This window comes from Tachysurus fulvidraco, chromosome 16, assembly GCF_022655615.1.
Source record: "Tachysurus fulvidraco isolate hzauxx_2018 chromosome 16, HZAU_PFXX_2.0, whole genome shotgun sequence".
Taxonomy (NCBI): Eukaryota; Metazoa; Chordata; class Actinopteri; order Siluriformes; family Bagridae; genus Tachysurus; species Tachysurus fulvidraco.
Genome location: NC_062533.1, coordinates 19311576 through 19329094, shown reverse-complemented (window position 1 = coordinate 19329094; position 17519 = coordinate 19311576).

Below are 17519 nucleotides of genomic sequence, written 5' to 3'. Positions count from 1 at the left end.
TTAATATCTAGTCCACCATCATAATGCAATCAGTCTTAGAATATGATCTGAGTTTTAATGATCACAATAATTAGAGTTTTAATCTGCACATTGAGGTAATTTATACTGACGTATTTATACTGAAGTACCCTTAGTGACGCGTTTTCGGATTGCGTAGGAAACCCTTCCACAATCCCACTAAGGAATGTGACCTAGTTTGCACAGGTTAGTTTTGAAAACACTAGATCAACTATCAGAGATGGTCTTACCTTGAATGCGGGTGTCCTTCAAAGTCCCTCGGTCCTTTAACAAAGGATCCTTTTCAAGTTCTTTCACCTAATATATTGTTTGAATCTTTAAATGAAGGTGTCAGACTTAGACCTTCTTGTCTTTCCAGGGTCCTCACAATGGGAGGCATTGCTTTTATTAAAAGTTTAATACAGATAAATGTGTGTAAGATATGTAAAATAAAATAAAATAAAATAAAATTACAAATAAAATCTCCTTCAAATAATCAAACAGTATTAGAATAAGTAAAAGTAATTAAAATGCAAATATTGTAACAAACCAACAAACTCTCTCCAAGTGTAAGCTTGCGTTTGTTCTCTGATGCACACAGAGTATAACATGCACTGAGCTTGTCACCACTAGAATACACACACTTTTATTCATTTCCAAGCCTTTCACCAATATGGTATTCTTATTGACTTTAAAAACAACATTCTATTCCATTCCTCTTTCCCCAAACCGGTGACCCAGTGGTCAGCGACCGGTTGTATTCTTTAAGGTATACAGTACATTCCTTTCAAACAGCACAAACTTGCAATATAATTTACTAAGTCCCTCCCCCACGAGTGTTGGGGTTTCCCTTTACGGATTACTGTTGACGGTGTCCTTCTGAGCATTGAGGCTTGACTTTTTTTTTCTTTCCAAGAGATCCTTCATATAACATACTCAGCACATCTTTTAACACATAAGCAATATTATTGCATACATATTTTGAAAGCAAAAAAAAAAAGAAAATATATAAAGAAATAAAGAAAACTTAATCACTTTAATATTCTTGATCTTGATCCATTCTTCATTTCTGTCTTGGTCCAGAGTCTGATTCTTTATCATCCATTGATTTCTTAATTCCTCAAGCTTCATATTCTTTATTTTATTCAACAGTTGTTTTATTTCTTCTACTGCTTTTACTATTCTCTTCTTTTTTTCTTCTCTTTGTCTTTTTCTCCTAGCTCCACAATTTCTGGTATTTGTAGCCTTAATCTCACTTTTATTTTGTATGGGAATATGAGAGCAGGGTTTGAAGTTGGATAGCATTGATACGGTTCATCTAATGAACATGAAGTTAACCATTTGTTTCCTTCATCATCCATTTCAACAGAATAGCACTTGATCCAGCACATCCTATTATTCCACATTCCATAGAGGTCAAGAGGATCTTTATTTCTGTATTATTTCTTTATTGTCATTTGTACTTGGATGCAATGTATTTCTTCTTTAGTTCAGTTTTCTCAGTTATAATGAGGGAGTTGGCATAGTAAACAATATAAAACCACAATGAGAAAGTAGTAGGACATAAGAAACAATAACGGAATACAACAGCAAATATAAAAGTACACACTAGAGACAATAACGGCAAAATGAAGTTAGGTTTTGTTTTGTAAACTCCCCTTATTTTAATATGAAAATCATTAAGCGAGTTCCGAAAGAAAATATTTTACAGTCATTAAAATCCCCAGCAAGTTTTCTAACAGTACAACAATACTGAATGTTCTGAAAAAGAGAAAAATCACTAATATACTAAGCAGACACTGTATTGGTCAGTCGAGGTAAACAACATCTGATAACAGTTTTTGTGAGATCTGAAGAAAAATCCCAAAAGAACTGTTAGTACGACACCTTCGACTGCCTTCACAAGTCAGGGGTGAAATTACAATTATGGTTAATGGTAAACATTTGGTTAATTGTTTCTATATATGCTTTATACATGTGAGTGCTCTGTGTTCAAATGCAGGCATCTCCTGATTGGACGACTGTCCTGATTGATGCCTCCCTCTGATTGGTGGTACTAATGTCTTGAGGCCTTTAACCTTCCTATTTTCCCCGGGTCTATTTGATCCGGCTGGAAGGATTTAATGTGTCATAACTTGAATTTTCTTTCCACATATTTTCCTGAAATTTACCAGGGTTGTTCCAAATTATGAACTTTGGGAGGCAAATTAATTTTGCCTATTTTCGTTGAACTATGTGTTCAGACCAGTATATACTATGCGTTTTGGATCCTTCTGGGTAATTTTGACCCGGCCACATTTAGTGGGGCAATAGGTCACACTTTTTCCCTTTCAGCGCAATGAACATACATACAGACACAGAAATGCACACATAATATGTGCACTAACACACGCACCCAAAACACACACTCACGCACACACACACACACAAATTGGGCATTGCATTTCATTAGGCCTCCAGAAAAAAAAAGCTACACATTTGTACATATTTCACACTTTTGATATGCCTTAAAATTGTGATCTCCCGAAAAAAAAATTAAAATATGATCTCCCGAAATGATGCTACACACACACACACACACACACACACACACACACACACACACACACACACACACACACACACACATTCATGTTTCTATAAAGAAGTTCAAAAGTAAAATACGTGTGTTTTGCAAATCATATTTGTTTCCTCTCTTAGTTATAAATTTAGTTGCATCAGTAAGCTTTAGCCTGGAGATATGCTGAGTAATGTTCGACATTTATGTCAGAGGTCATCCAAAATAATATTTAACAATTTCTGCTTATTTTACTCAAAAACATGGCATAATTTCATTGCTGACATTAAAAATGGTCAAAATGGTTTCAAAACAATCTTCTGCCTTTGAAATATACCAGCCTGTAATTGTGCATCAACCTTTGTGCCTCTATGGTGAAAATAATTAAACATTTCTGTTTGTTTTCTTTTTACTAAAAATGAGGCATTTTTGTATATAAATAAGGTTTATTATATCAAATATATTTTTTAGGAGGGTTAAAAGATTTGAAGACTTGCTATATGCTCAATTATAAACAACTGATTTATTCCTGTCTATAAAACTGTTTGTATGTTTATCTTTTATCATTTGTGTCTGTAACAAATGTACATACTTTGTAAATATTAGTAATGGGGTTCATTTACTAAGAGATTGACTTTTTTTGTCTTCTTGAGGTTGGTGAGATGGTTGGTAAGATCATTTGTTGTAAGAGGACAAACGACTCATGAGCAGAAGGCCAAATTTAAATGACCAAAGTATAGAAACGTTACAAAATGCAGAGAAATAACTTTACTACATAATTTTATTTAGTGATCGGCAAACAGTATATCCATCCATCCATCCATCCATCCATCCATCCATCCATCCATCCATCCATTTTCTACCGCTTATCCGGGGCCGGGTCGCGGGGGCAGCAGTCTAAGCAGGGATGCCCAGACTTCCCTCTCCTCAGACACTTCCTCCAGCTCTTCCGGGGGAATCCAATAAAAGGAAAATCAAAAACTGATGCATTTAGGACCCAAATGATGGCAAACAATAAAAAAAAAGGCTTGGAATGAACAGAAAACTAAGGAAACTGAACAGATACTTTTGAAACTAAACATGGTTTATAAAGTTTTGTGGTGAGTGTAAGACAACTAGCAACAGGTGAGGTGTAAAGTGAATGCTGAAGTGCAGGTTTGTTGTGGGAATTGGAGTCCAGTTTGTTGTCTGTTTTTAGGCTGCAATGTGTTCAGTGGTCTGTGATGCATCCATATGATAGCGGTGTATCCTGTCAGAACAGCAGTGCTGAGGACGATGAGACTCTCTTCTCCTAATGAATTTTATTTAACATTTGTGACAGTAGTCTTTTTTCTCTCTAAATGCTATTGATGTGCAGTCAGTCAGGTTTGAACCAATGCTGAAAAAGAGACTCTAACTAATGAGTGAGGGAAAAAGGTTTTACTCCACTAGGGGGCTGTAAACTCATCTATTGACAATGTGACAATATGAAACAGTTAAATGGGTGAAACATGAAAATCTGATTTTTTTTATTTGCAAATAAATTGCTATTTATAATTGCTTCAAAATTATGGGATGTTTTCTTTAAATTTGTGACATAAAACCATAATTTCTCTTTTGTCACACTGTAATATATTGGAAAGGGATTGGTTCAAAATGGTGAAAAATAATGCAGTGTAATTTTTTTTTATTTTTGGTGTTGAACTGCAGTGTGTGCTTTTCACATGCTGTGTTCAGTCATGAAACTCTTTACATAGAAAGCTTATTAAATTTTAGTTGAGCTGCTGCCATACTAATAAAAGTGAATTTAAGCTAGTCACTGCTTGTAAGTTAACTTTCCTTCTGTTCTTATCTGTAATACATTTATAGAATTCATGCAGTCAACATTCATGTGATTATACTCACTCTTCTGCTGATATATATCACCTTCATATATATATATATATATATATATATATATATATATATATATATATATATATATATATATAAAAATGGAGAGAGAGGAGAGGCACACAATCCACGTTGCTTGAGGTCCAGTGTAAAGTTTCCACAGTCAGTGATGGTTTGGGGTGCCATGTCATCTGCTGGTGTTTGTCCACTGTGTTTTCTTAGGTCCAAGGTCAACACATTTCTAATCTTTCACTACCCACATCCAATACATTTATTTAATATTAACATATAGATTTCACATGTTTCTGTTATAGGCAGAAAAAAAAAACCTCATTATGTGATTTCTGTTTTTTTCCATCATGACTGGTTTTAACAGACCACCAAATGTTTCTATTATTAACAGCTTTTCTCTTCAATCTCTGCTTTTCAGTAGTTTAAATACATCTTCACACGCACACAAACACACACACAAACAGACACATACACACTTCCCCCATCAACTTCTGTCTGTCCTTCTTAGTCTGCAACAGAGAACAGTGATTAGATCAATTTCTTAATACATTACCTACAACTGTTTCTGCTGTTTTTTTCATCAGTGTTGCCTAAAGATAACACCAAGAATTACACTTTCCTTCTGTATAAATACTCCTTTAATTCAGCTCAGATGTAGCAGCAGCAGTGAACTCAAAAATATTCTACAGAGCTCTCTGAGGGCTTGTCCAGGATTAAACAGGAGGAGGTAAGGTCCAGGGGAGCTGTAACATGGCTGACATTAACATCTAAAGTTGGGACACGTGAAGACAGAATTTCACAGTGCTGTAATGTGTATGTGGCAAATAAAGGCCTCTTCTTACTATCTGCCACCATGTGGTGATCATCTGCTATCTCAGTTATATATCATATTCTTAAACTGCAGTGTTTCTATCATCTGAATCATGTAAAAAGTAACGGAAAGGAGTCGATTAGTTGTTAATCTTCACTAAGCAGCAGAATTAATCTTCACTAAGCAGCAGAAATATTTGTTCATTCCTCGTTTTATCAGGAGGTTTGCTCATTCTCTGCTATGCCTGACGATCATGAATATTAAAGATGAACTTTGTCCTGCTGTTTGTGCTGCACAAGCTCCTCTAACTCTCATCTGTGTGTCTTAATTGTCTTTGTGTCTTTGTATAATGTAGGAATGCATGGAAGCAGTGTTGTAATGTAACGGAGTAAAAATACTTTGTTACTGTACTTAAGTAGAAATGTCACGTATCTGTACTTTACTTCGCTATTTAAATTTGCCAACTTTCACTTTTATTCCACTACATTTCCTAGATAAAATGTATACTTTTTCTCCGTTATATTTCCATTAAACATCTTCGTTACTCATTACTACAAAATAAAATCAGCAGAAATGTGTGTGACTGCAATAAGGGAGGTTTGGCGCATCACTGCTCCTAGATTGCATTACACTCCGCAAGCTCTACGGAGAAGCACAGGTACACGCAGCATGCATGTGCAGTCAGAGCTGGAGGCATTTATCTATAACAAAAGCAGTGAAATGTCACTATTCTTATTACCAGTGTTGTAGCACAAACAACATATTAATGCAAACATTCCATTAAATACTAAGTAAAAATAACATTTATTGATTTGGTCTTTGTCTTGTGAATATTTTTTTGAAATTTTACTTTTTACTTTTACTTCAAATACTTAAGTACTTTAAATATCAGAAAAATTACTTTTGATACTTAAGTACAGTAAATATCAGATATTTTAAGACTTTTACTTGAGTAATATTCTAAAAGGTGACTTTCACTTCTACCTAAGTATTTTTCTAGTACGATACTTGTACTTTTACTCAAGTATTGCTTTCTAGTACTTTATACAACACTGCATGGAAGTGACCAGTCTAAGCCAATATCTAATAATTGAATGTATAACCATTGTTATGGTATTTTGTTCCAATTTTTTCCCTGGAAATTGCTCGTAGTTTGTTCTGACATTCATAATGCATTTAGTTGGGTCTGTTACCATATTCAAGTTCTTCTTTACTGTCAACTCTTCCACATGTACAGTACATACATAGAGAATTGAAAATGTATTTCTCTCAGTCCCAAGGTGCAAAATATTAACAATGGAATTTAATAAGGTAGTGCAAGGCATATGCAGATAAAGTGAAAAATGAGCAAACCAATGCTGCACAAAGCGACTGGTGCATGTTGTCGTATGTTATTGGGAGGGGGGAGTGGAAAGCCATGGGGATGTGGGATCTGGAGGGGTGTGTTGGGTCCATAGATCTGTGGTGCCTGGGACAGAAAAGGGAAGTGGAGGCAAGTTCGAGAGCGAGTACAGCTTCCTGACAGCCTGATGAATGAGGCTGTCCTTCAATATGTTGGTCCTGGCCCGGAGACTCCACAGTCTCCTCCCTGATGGCAGCAGACTGAAGAAGCTGTGTAATGGGTGGATGGGATCATCCGCAATGCAGAGGGCTTTGCGGGTGGGATGGGTCTCGTAGATTCAATTCAATAGCGCAATATATTTATATAGCGCTTTTTACAATAGGCTTTGTCTCAAAGCAGCTTTACAGAACATAGAACAGAAGGTAAACATAAGGAGAAATATAGAGAATGAATATAGTAAAAAATTTAAGATATATATAGTTCACAGTGTGTATGTATGTATGTATGTATGTATGTATGTATATGTATTTATCCCCAATGAGCAAGTCTGACGTGACTCAGGCAGCAGTGGCAAGGAAAAACTCGCTTAAATTGGTAAGGAAGAAACCTTGAGAAGAACCAGACTCAAAGGGGAACCCATCCTCATATGGGTGACACTGGGGGTGTGATTACAAATATACAGTCAAACAAGTGTTGTGTGTGTGTGTGTGTGTGTGTGTGTGTGTGTGTGTGTGTGTGTGTGTGTGTGTGTGTGTGTGTGTGTGTGTGTGTGTGTGTATATATGTATATGAATATATAATTTTGGAGTGTGCTGATGGATATTTGTGTTCATCAGCCACAAGAGTGTTATGAAAGGCAGGCAATGATGTAGGTAAGGTAGGGTGGAGTCAGCGTTCACATTCATCCCAAAGGTGTTCAGTAGGGATGAGATCAGAAAACAACCACATATAGCAGGAAAGGTCAGGTGACCGAATGCTTTTGGAAATATAATGTATACCAAGTGTATCACCAAGGCCATATCCCAAACTGTAGGGAGATTCCAGCTCTGTCATTGAAAACAAATCAAAATTATTTTGATGTTTTAAAATTAATGCTAATTAAGCACTTCGTGTTTTTTGGGTTGACACCAGGGGCGGTTCTAGAATTTCATCTTTAGGGGGTTTTAGCCCTCAGTGAGAATTTAAAACAAAGAGTTCTATATTATATATTATATGACAACTCTGGTAATAAGAATAGTGAAATTTCACTGCTTTTGGTTGCCGTCTTTGCGTCTTTCCGCTGATTAACGTTATAGATAAACGCCTCCAGCTCTGACTGCGCGTGCACGCTGTGCGTACCTGTGCTTCTCTGTTCAAATAAAGCAGACAGCTGAAGACACACTTTTGAAAGACTACAACACACGCATGTAAAAGTATGGAATAAAAGCAAAGTAAAAAAAATCGCTCTTGGATCAAACTGATAAATAATTTTCTTTTTAATCTGCTTTTGAACTGGGAAAGTGTGTTTGAGCCCCGAACACTATCAGGAAGACTATTCCAAAGTTTGGGAGCTAAATAAGAAAATGCTCTACCACCTTTAGTAGAATTAGATATCCTGGGAACTACCAGAAGTCCTGAGTTTTGTGATCTCAGAGAGCGTGAAGGATTGTAACGTGTTAGAAAACTAGTTAGATACATGGGAGCTAAACCATTAAGAGCCTTGTACGTAAGTAGCAGCAGTCTGTAATCAATTCTAAACTTAACAGGTAGCCAGTGTAGAGATGATAAAATTGGGGTTATATGGTCATACTTTCTTGTCCTAGTGAGAACTCTGGCTGCTGCATTTTGGACTAACTGAAGCCTATTTATTAAAGATGCGGGACAACCACGTAGTAGTGCATTACAATAGTCCAAAATAGTTACAATAGTACAATAGTTACAAAATGTCCTGGAGGGAGGGGAGAGAGACACCAATAATCTTCTCAGCTGCTCTCACTATGCGCTGTAGCGTCTTCCAGCAGGATACGTTGCAACACCGTAGGTGATCCACACAGTGATGCAGCTCAATCGTATGCTCTCGATGGTGCCTCTGTAGAAGGTGTGCATGATGGGTGGCGTGGCTCTGGCTCTTCTCAGTTTACAGAGGAAGTAGAGACGCTGTGATTTCTTGGCCAGTGCTGCTGCTTTATCAGTCCAGGAGAGGTCCTCTGTGATGTGCACACCCAAGAACTTGGTGCTACTCACTCTCTCCACATTGGCACCATTGATGGTCAGAGGAGCATGCTGAGTGTGCGTTCTCCTGAAGTTGACAACAATCTCCTTCATCTTCTCCACGTTCAGAGAGAGATTGTAGTCAGTGCACCACTCGGCCAGGTGTCTCACCTCATTCCTGTAGTTTGTCTCAACTTTTTTGCTAATGAGACCCACTACAGTCGTGTCATCCACAAACTTCATAAAGAGGTTGGAGTTGTGTGATGGTGTGCAGTCATGGGTCAGCAGGGTGAAGAGAAGGGGGCTCAGCACACATTCTTGGGGAGGCCCCAGTGTTCAGTGTGATGGTGCTGGATGTGTTGCTGCCGACCCATACTGCCTGAGGTCTTCCAGTCAGAAAGTCCAATAGCCAGTTGCACAGTGAAGTGCTGAGCCCTAACTGAAGCAGTTTGTTAGTGAGCTGTTGAGGGATGATAGTGTTGAATGCTGAACTAAAGTCTATGAACAGCATTCTAACGTACAAATCCTTTTTGTCCACATGAGTGATTGCTGAATGGAGGGCAGTTGAGATGGCATCAGAGGTTGGGCCGATATGCAAACTGGAAGGGGTCCAGAGAGGGGGGTACGACAGACTTGATATGGTGCATGACTAGACATTCAAAGCACTTCCAGATGATAGGAGTGAGTGCAACAGGACGGTAATCATTGAAGCATGATGGAGACGGCTTTTTCGGGACTGGAATGATAGTGGCAGCTTTGAAGCATGTGGGGACAACAGCTTGACTGAGTGAGATGTTAAAAATGTCTGTGAAGACATCAGTGAGTTCCACTGCACAGTCTCTCAGTATACGCCCAGGAATGTTGTCAGGACCCGGAGCTTTACGTACATTGATCCTGCTGAAGGATCTCCTCACGCAATCCGGGGTCAGCATCATCACCTGGTCACCGGGAGGAGGTGGAATCTTCTGAGCAGTGGAGCTGTTTTGCTTCTCAAAGCGAGCAAAGAAGGCGTTCAGCTCATTCAGCAGAGAGATGTTACTGTCACAGGTCCGTGGTGCGGACTTGTAGTCCGTAATGGTCTGTATCCCCTGCCATGGGCTCCGAGAGTCTCTGCTGTCGCTGAATTGATGGGCTACCAATTCAATTAATTTCAATTCAAGTTTATTTGTATAGCGCTTTTTACAATTGACATTGTCTGCAGCTTTACAGTACATAACATCCTCCTGGAGTACTGCTTATTAGCCTCTCTGATGCCACGGTATAGGTTGGCCCTGGCTGTCCTCAGGCCCACCTGGTCTCCAGCTTTGAAGGCGACGTACGCATTTTGTGTAGCAGATACGCATTTAGACATCAAAGAACGCTGCTACGATTTGTCGCTTCAAAATACGCATTGTAAAAAACCATTGATGCCTTTGAGTCCAACTGTCTGTGCATTTGCGCACCAGGCAATGCACCTAGGGGTGTAACTGCATTGGACAGCAACCTGGGAAAATAATAATTCGACCAATCATAGTGCCATGTAGCGATTTTGGCTCGCGAAGCAAGGTAAATATTTATAAGTAACTATAACGTGTTATAGTGACTCTAAATATTTTAACCTAAGTTGAAATTAACGGTAATGGAATTAGCGTTACACTTATTTGGTCTATTCGTCCGGCGGACAGGCTGTGTAGCCTTTATTTATTCTATGAAGGCGGTATCTTCCTGGCCAAGAAAGATTCGCTTCCCTTTCTACTTTATACCGTAATTTAAATTTAAACACAACATAAAACTAACTACACAAACAAACAAAAGAAATAGGGAAAACAAAGATGAAAATAAAATAAAACAAAAGAAATTAAAATTGGGGAAAGGGAGGAAGAAACTGGAAAGAAGAAACTAGAGAAAGGAAGGAAAGGAATGGCAAGCTTAGACTCAAAAATTAATCACACCCTAACTGGGAAATCGTCACAGAAACTTAAATTCACCTTATGATTCAATGAAAGATTCCTACTTAAAATTACGCATCTAAGTTGGTTGGTAAAGGAAACGGTTACTTGCATTGGCTTACTGCACAAGAGTCCGGATGCAACAGAGAAATCTCTGAAAAGTCAGTTAGGGTGGGGTCAGACGTTCTTACAAGTTCTCCTGAAGATCAGAGCAGTTGTCGTTCTTGGAAGTGAAGCTTGCAGGAACTTCTTTGAAGGAAGATGGAGTCGTCTCCAAGCTGTTCCGAAAGTCTGACCACGGATTATTGGTGTTTGTGACAATTTAAAGGTCGCGAACTCCACCCATCTTTGGGGAGATGACCAATACTTCGGTCAGGATTTTTGGAGGGAAAAACTCCCTTTGTTTCAGGTGTCTGTGGCCGTGGTTTAGCTGTCAAACTTTTAGATGAGTTTGATCCAGGGTGTATTAAGACGGTATGGCGCCTTTCGAGCTCAAATAAAATACACCGTTGTTTAAAAAACGAGTAACCGATAATTTTGTGGTCATTTGGATACTAAACATGAAGGGTAATGACGGTATAAAGGCAGCGGTACATTATATACACAGATCAGTAATCGAAGGGTAACTGATGTTAATACGATATTGTGTTCTTATAAAGGCAAAGAAACAAAAATGAAACATAAAACAAGATGCACTTTCATTAGGGAAGTAAAAAGAAAACGATAGATTCGTATACATTCTGACATCGGCCCTTAAAGGGGCATACAGCGTTAGAACAAGTATGCATTAACATGCCATGATCAGTAATTAGAGTGTAACGGATGTTAAATACAATGTTGTTTTCTGACGCATGAATAAAATATACCCTTGTCAGGAAATTAAGGAGCAAATAATTTTAAGTCAGGCAAGCCTTAAAAGAAGAACACATTACAAAAAAGGTTTATAAGAATGAGAACCTTAGAGTACCTTATCTTCGGGTTTTATTAGTAAAAGGAATGTCTCATTGTGTTGTGTGTGTGTGTGTGTGTGTGTGTGTGTTCTGGTTTAGGGCCCGATGAGTTCAATCGGAGAAGCCGCATGGGGTTATCTGGTCTTTTTGTGGGCTCCAGTCATTCTGGAGCCAGTTGTGGGTGTGTGACGCTGTGGAGTGTAGCCCTCAATAAAATCGTAAAACTGAGTGGTCATCAGTTAATTGAGGAGTAGATGTTGAAATTTAGGGTGCCTGGGACATGAAATCTAAAATGACCGGTACCAGACGCTACAGCCAGTTTAAAACTCTTCAATGCTACAAGCAGAGAGCTGTCAAAACGAATGTGGTTTTCATCTATCTCTGTCCGTTTTCATTTCTTCTTACAGTGACTGTTTTTTTTACAAGTGGGGACTTAACGTTTCAAAGGTAAATGGCCAGAATTGTGAATTTCATCCATTTTAATAAACCCGCCGAACTACAGGCGTCGTTAGACTCCTTTACTGGGGCATGTGCCCAAGTGTCCGGTGTTGTGCCTCAAGTTTAAGTTTTACGCACAGATCAATTTTGACTTTATTTGCCAGTATTTATATAGGAAACATACAAACACGTATGGCGCAAACACGCAGAAATCAATATTCGCGAGCGTCTGTGCATCCCTTTAATAGCACGCAGTCATGCTATAACATGACGTAACTAATGTAATTTTTTAAATATCAATCGTATTCTGACTTGATTGTTACTGGATCCTGTAGATCACATCTGATGGACATCAGATTTTTTTGTGAAAAGCAGGGAAATAGAAGCAGAAAGTAGAAATGATGAGGGAGGTATTATTATATGATCAGCCAGTCAAAACCATAGTGAAGTCTAGAGTCTTGCATTATTGCTGAGAAAATTAACACATGCATGTGTTGTCAAATGTTTAGTTCATTAGATCTAATTTATGGCAATACATAAAGAGTTGTTAAAATAGTTTTTATGTTGCCTTTTCAATAAAAGAGTTCTTCATGGTCTACTTGTATGTTGAATAACTTGATATGGTGGTGAGTGAGAACTATGTGCTAAGTAAAAAGTTGTGATGAGTGAGCATGTGAACTTAATCAACAATGACCAGCAAATGTGCCTGACCTCATGCCGTGTTGCTGCAGTAAGTTGCTACTCAAATTTTTTTTCCAAGGTTGGCAGGTCTGTTATCCCTAGAGAAATATACTGCAGTAGAGGTCAATGATTTGTCTATTAGTGTTGTTACCATGTGTGTTTCACTGTATTTTATCTGCCATATCTAATGACATTTGCCATATCTAATGACATTTATGTGGGTGCCCGACTCAACATGATAAAGTAGGTCTTGGTTCTTAGTCCTACCCTCTGACATCTAGCATGCACAGACTTAAAGGGTGACTGTTGTTTGAGGTTGGGGCTGTGGGATGGCCCAGTGAGCAGTGAGACTGTCTCTGATGCTCCTTAAGAGCATGCACAGGTCCTGTTTAGAACTAAGTGGGCATTGATATATTATGTGTATATCTTGGCATGCTCGGTACACTCAGCTCCACAGACTGTATGATATAATTTGTGTGTGGCCTAGTTTTGTCCTCGTCTATGATTGTGGTGTACTTTGACTTCGTCTGGACTTCTTTCTGTTCTGTTCTGTTAAAAATGAGCCAAACCCAGAAACTACATTACAGGCTCCTCAAAACATCAGTAAATGCGTTAACCACCACATCTGTTTCTACATGTTGCCTATAGGTCATCCAGAGTACTACACCTTTCTTCTGTACAATACTCCCTGTAGGTCTCAGTAATGTTTGAAGAGCTTCACTATACAAGCGCAGTGTGACTCTTTTCCCTGAATTCAGCTCAGAGGTAGTGACAGCAGGGCAACTCAGAATTCACCAAACAAACCTGAAAAAAATGTATCAATCTTCTTAAATATGAATTGGAACATAAACTAATTATACTAGTTCACTCAAGTAATTGGCTTCATTCATACATTGGGAGAAACCTGGAAGAAAACGTTAATTCTCGTCAAAATTTGTGTATACAACATGAAAATACAATACAAACATGAACAATGGTAACTCATAATACTGAAACTGTAATTAGCTCACTAGTGTAAAGTGAGTGAAAATGGAAAAAAAAATGGCTTCTGTGTTTTGTTGTGAACGCAACCCAAGTTCCTCTGCCACCGCTCTCATGTCCGGTCCTGCAGTGTCCACTAGTCTCCTCAGTGTTGTGAACGTTTTTGTTTGTAGTTTGTGTGAGACCTGTAGAATTGTCCTTAGTGTCCTTTCGTCCTCCTCCCAATGAAGGCTCTTCTACGAGCCAATACAGTGAGACAGGGCCTTGGGATCCACACTCTTTTCTCACTCACTCACTCATTTTCTACCGCTTTATCCGAACTACGGGTCACGGGGAGCCTGTGCCTATCTCAGGCGTCATCGGGCATCAAGGCAGGATACACACTGGACGGAATGCCAACCCATCGCAGGGCACACACACACTCTCATTCACACACACACTCACACACTACGGACAATTTTCCAGAGATGCCAATCAACCTACCATGCATGTCTTTGGACCGGGGGAGGAAAATGGAGTACCCGGAGGAAACCCCCGAGGCACGGGGAGAACATGCAAACTCCACACACAAGGCGGAGGCAGGAAACGAACCCCGACCCTGGAGGTGTGAGGCGAACGTGCTACCCACTAAGCCACTGTGCCCCCCCCCCCCACTATTTTCTTAAAACAGAATTGTTCGAAATATTTAAGAATATTAGGCCCATTAAATATAAGCTACGATCACAAACAAACTAATCAGATTTTTCAGTGTTCATACAGTAAATAAAACATTGCTATTCTGCTTCTAATGTCTACCAAGCTCTGCTCTCCTTTTTCTTTACGGAGAAGGAGGATGCTTTGTGGAACACATTGTAATTTGTCTCACACAAAGGCTTCTAGTAATGACACTATTTTCTCAACTAGGACAGTAGGGGGCTCCAGGCAAGCTAGGCGATCCCATAGGGTTGAGGTTACTTGATTATTAGAATCTTCCTGAGTGGCATGCTTGGTTTGTGCAATTCAGTTTTTCAGTCTGCCTTCTATTTTTCTTAATTTCATTTTGAATTTTGTATTTAAACCATCATTTTTTCTGCATAAGAAGATACAACATGAAAAAATGAAAACTAGGTAAAATTAAAATTAAGCCATTTAGAACGTTCATAGTCTGTGTCGAAACAATTCAATTTAATAAACTGTACAACATATACGAAAATGAGCAACCTTGTCTGATTCACCATTTTACTTTAAAATATGACATTTAGCATTCTGTTGGTCTTGAGTACACTTTCAGCATACTGGTACATCACCTGTATCATTGCCATAAGATTTATCATTGCTATAAGACACCAGAGGAAGTGATGTTCATGTATATGACTGCCAGAGACTAATACAGTACAGAAATCATGCAAGAGCCAACCTGCATGAAGAGAACCTGGAGAACCTTTCCGATCTCTGCTTCCTGGGAAGATCATGTCTCGGTGTGGCCTAATGCCAGTGGTCCGGGAGGGGATGTAGTGAGCGTTGTGTGAAAAAGTGTAGGAATGGACCATAAATAAAACCTTAAAAAACAAAAATAGCACCATATTGATTCCGGAGTGGCCGCTGCATGCTGCTTGCTACTGCCGTGCCGCCATGTAAGTAGTGCCTTACTTATGTCCACAGCCGAGCAGAAGGGCAAAGCACAACCCCCTGCACACCACGGTAAGACCCACGTCTCGAAAAACAGAAAGGGGGGATGGCAGGAAAAAACCTCTGCCATGGAGCAAAAAATAAACAAAAATATACCTGTAGCAATATAAAGGCCTGCAACACCCCCAGCAGACAGGAAGTGAGGTGGCGTCCTCCACGGGAAACCAGAAAGTGAAACGATGTCCCCCACCAGACGGATGTGGGGTGATGACTCAGGGAAACTAGAAAGAAAAAAAACAAAACAAATCCAAGCTGTGACATCATCTGCCTGCAGGAAGTTAGGCGGCGTCCCCCACTGGAAACCAGAAGCGAAGCGGCGTCACTCACTCACACACATGCAGAGCGATGTCAAAGGACACCGAAAAAAAACAAAACAAAACACGGGCTGGTGACATCGTCGTTCTGTAATACATTTATAGCATTCATGCAGTCAACATTCATGTGATTATACTCACTCTTCTGCTGATATATATCACATGTTTTCAGAATGTTAGCTATATACATTAGGACATGGCACATTGTTTTAATAATTTGATATTGTACATAAATTTATTGATAATAGTCTATGAAATGAATCAGATGGTGTTTCCTATTTATTAACTGTGACACAGCAAATCTACCCACTGACTGAATACTGAACTTCTGAATGTGAAAGTGAATCCTGGTCGCCCCCTATTTTCATGATTTTTGCCTACATGACATACCCTCATAAAAAGTTGTACACTTGTATCTCAAACTAGAGACTCTCTTCTTTCCAATGAGAGAGTCTCTAGTTTGAGATACAAGTGTCAGGTTGATTCCAGGCCTTACTGACACAAAGTTACAGAGGCTAGAATGGAGGGTTTTGATTTCCGTCTGAGTTGTTTACCTGATAAACTGATTAAATACATTGCTGTATTTAATGATGGGAGATACCAACCGAGGGTCATAGCCACATGTCTTAGATTTCACCAAAAAAAAAATTCAAGTCAAAAGACTCAAAAATGGATTTTATATGAATATTTTTCTAAGGACATTTCCGTCCGTTCATGTTTTTCTTGTTTACTTGTTTACTGTATAACTTTCAATTAAAAGACTGCATGCTCAGTTTAAAAGGCCTAAAACAAAGAGAACCCCTCTGCCTAGAAGTCTGCTGTAAGAAAAGGCCTGTAACCTGACACCCTGAGGTGTGAGAGTGAGAAAAGTTCGAGAATTGCACAAAAAAACTTTTGCGCAGCCTCTACTGCGCACCCCTTACCAGATGTGTCATGTTGCATACCGTTGGAATTGTCTCCTTATTGGCTAAAGAGCTGTAAAGGACACGGATCATGAAATCGCTACTGGAGGGAGCAATTGTCAATCAAAAGGAGGGTGTCCCACCTAGTATGGAGAGACATCATTGGATTCTCAGCCGTCTATCTCTGCACTACAGGCATCGATTGGCTCATGAGAGGGCTTGTTTGATTCATTAGGCCCTGGACTACAAACTTGATGCCTCAGTGTAGTTTTATAAGCCTTCTAGGAGAAGTTAGAGCCGAAACAACGGACGGAAGTGAACTACTGTTTACAGTTTTCGGTCAGAAACGTAATACTTGTGAGGTGAGCAAAGCGTTTTGGATTAAAAGGCTTACATATTCCAGTTCCTTGGCCTCTTGGGGATTTTTTACAAGCATTTGTTTTGGAAAATATTACCCCAGTGAAGAAAGGGAAGCGTTTAAAGGTAAGTTAACAAACCGAACTAGCGCCGCCTAGTTCAGGTGGCTATCAACTTGATTAAATTATTATGACTGCTATAAATCATATTATGCTTTGTATGTGGGCTTAATAAAATCCTGAGTCTAAGCTTTCAAACATTATATAATATAACTGTGTATTTAGAGGATTTAATGCTTAAAAGTTACAACGAAGTAGATGCAGCCTCGTCTCCTAGCGGTGGTGTGCCGTAGCCGGCACGGTGACTGTGGGAAAATTTGGGTGTGTGCTCTTATTCTATGAACTATTACCACTATATGGGGGTAGGCCGGATGTTGTAATAGTGTTGAGCTATAATATTGTATATCGGCATTAGGTCGTGTACGAGTTATAGGGAGTATAAGAGCTATATGGACTATGAT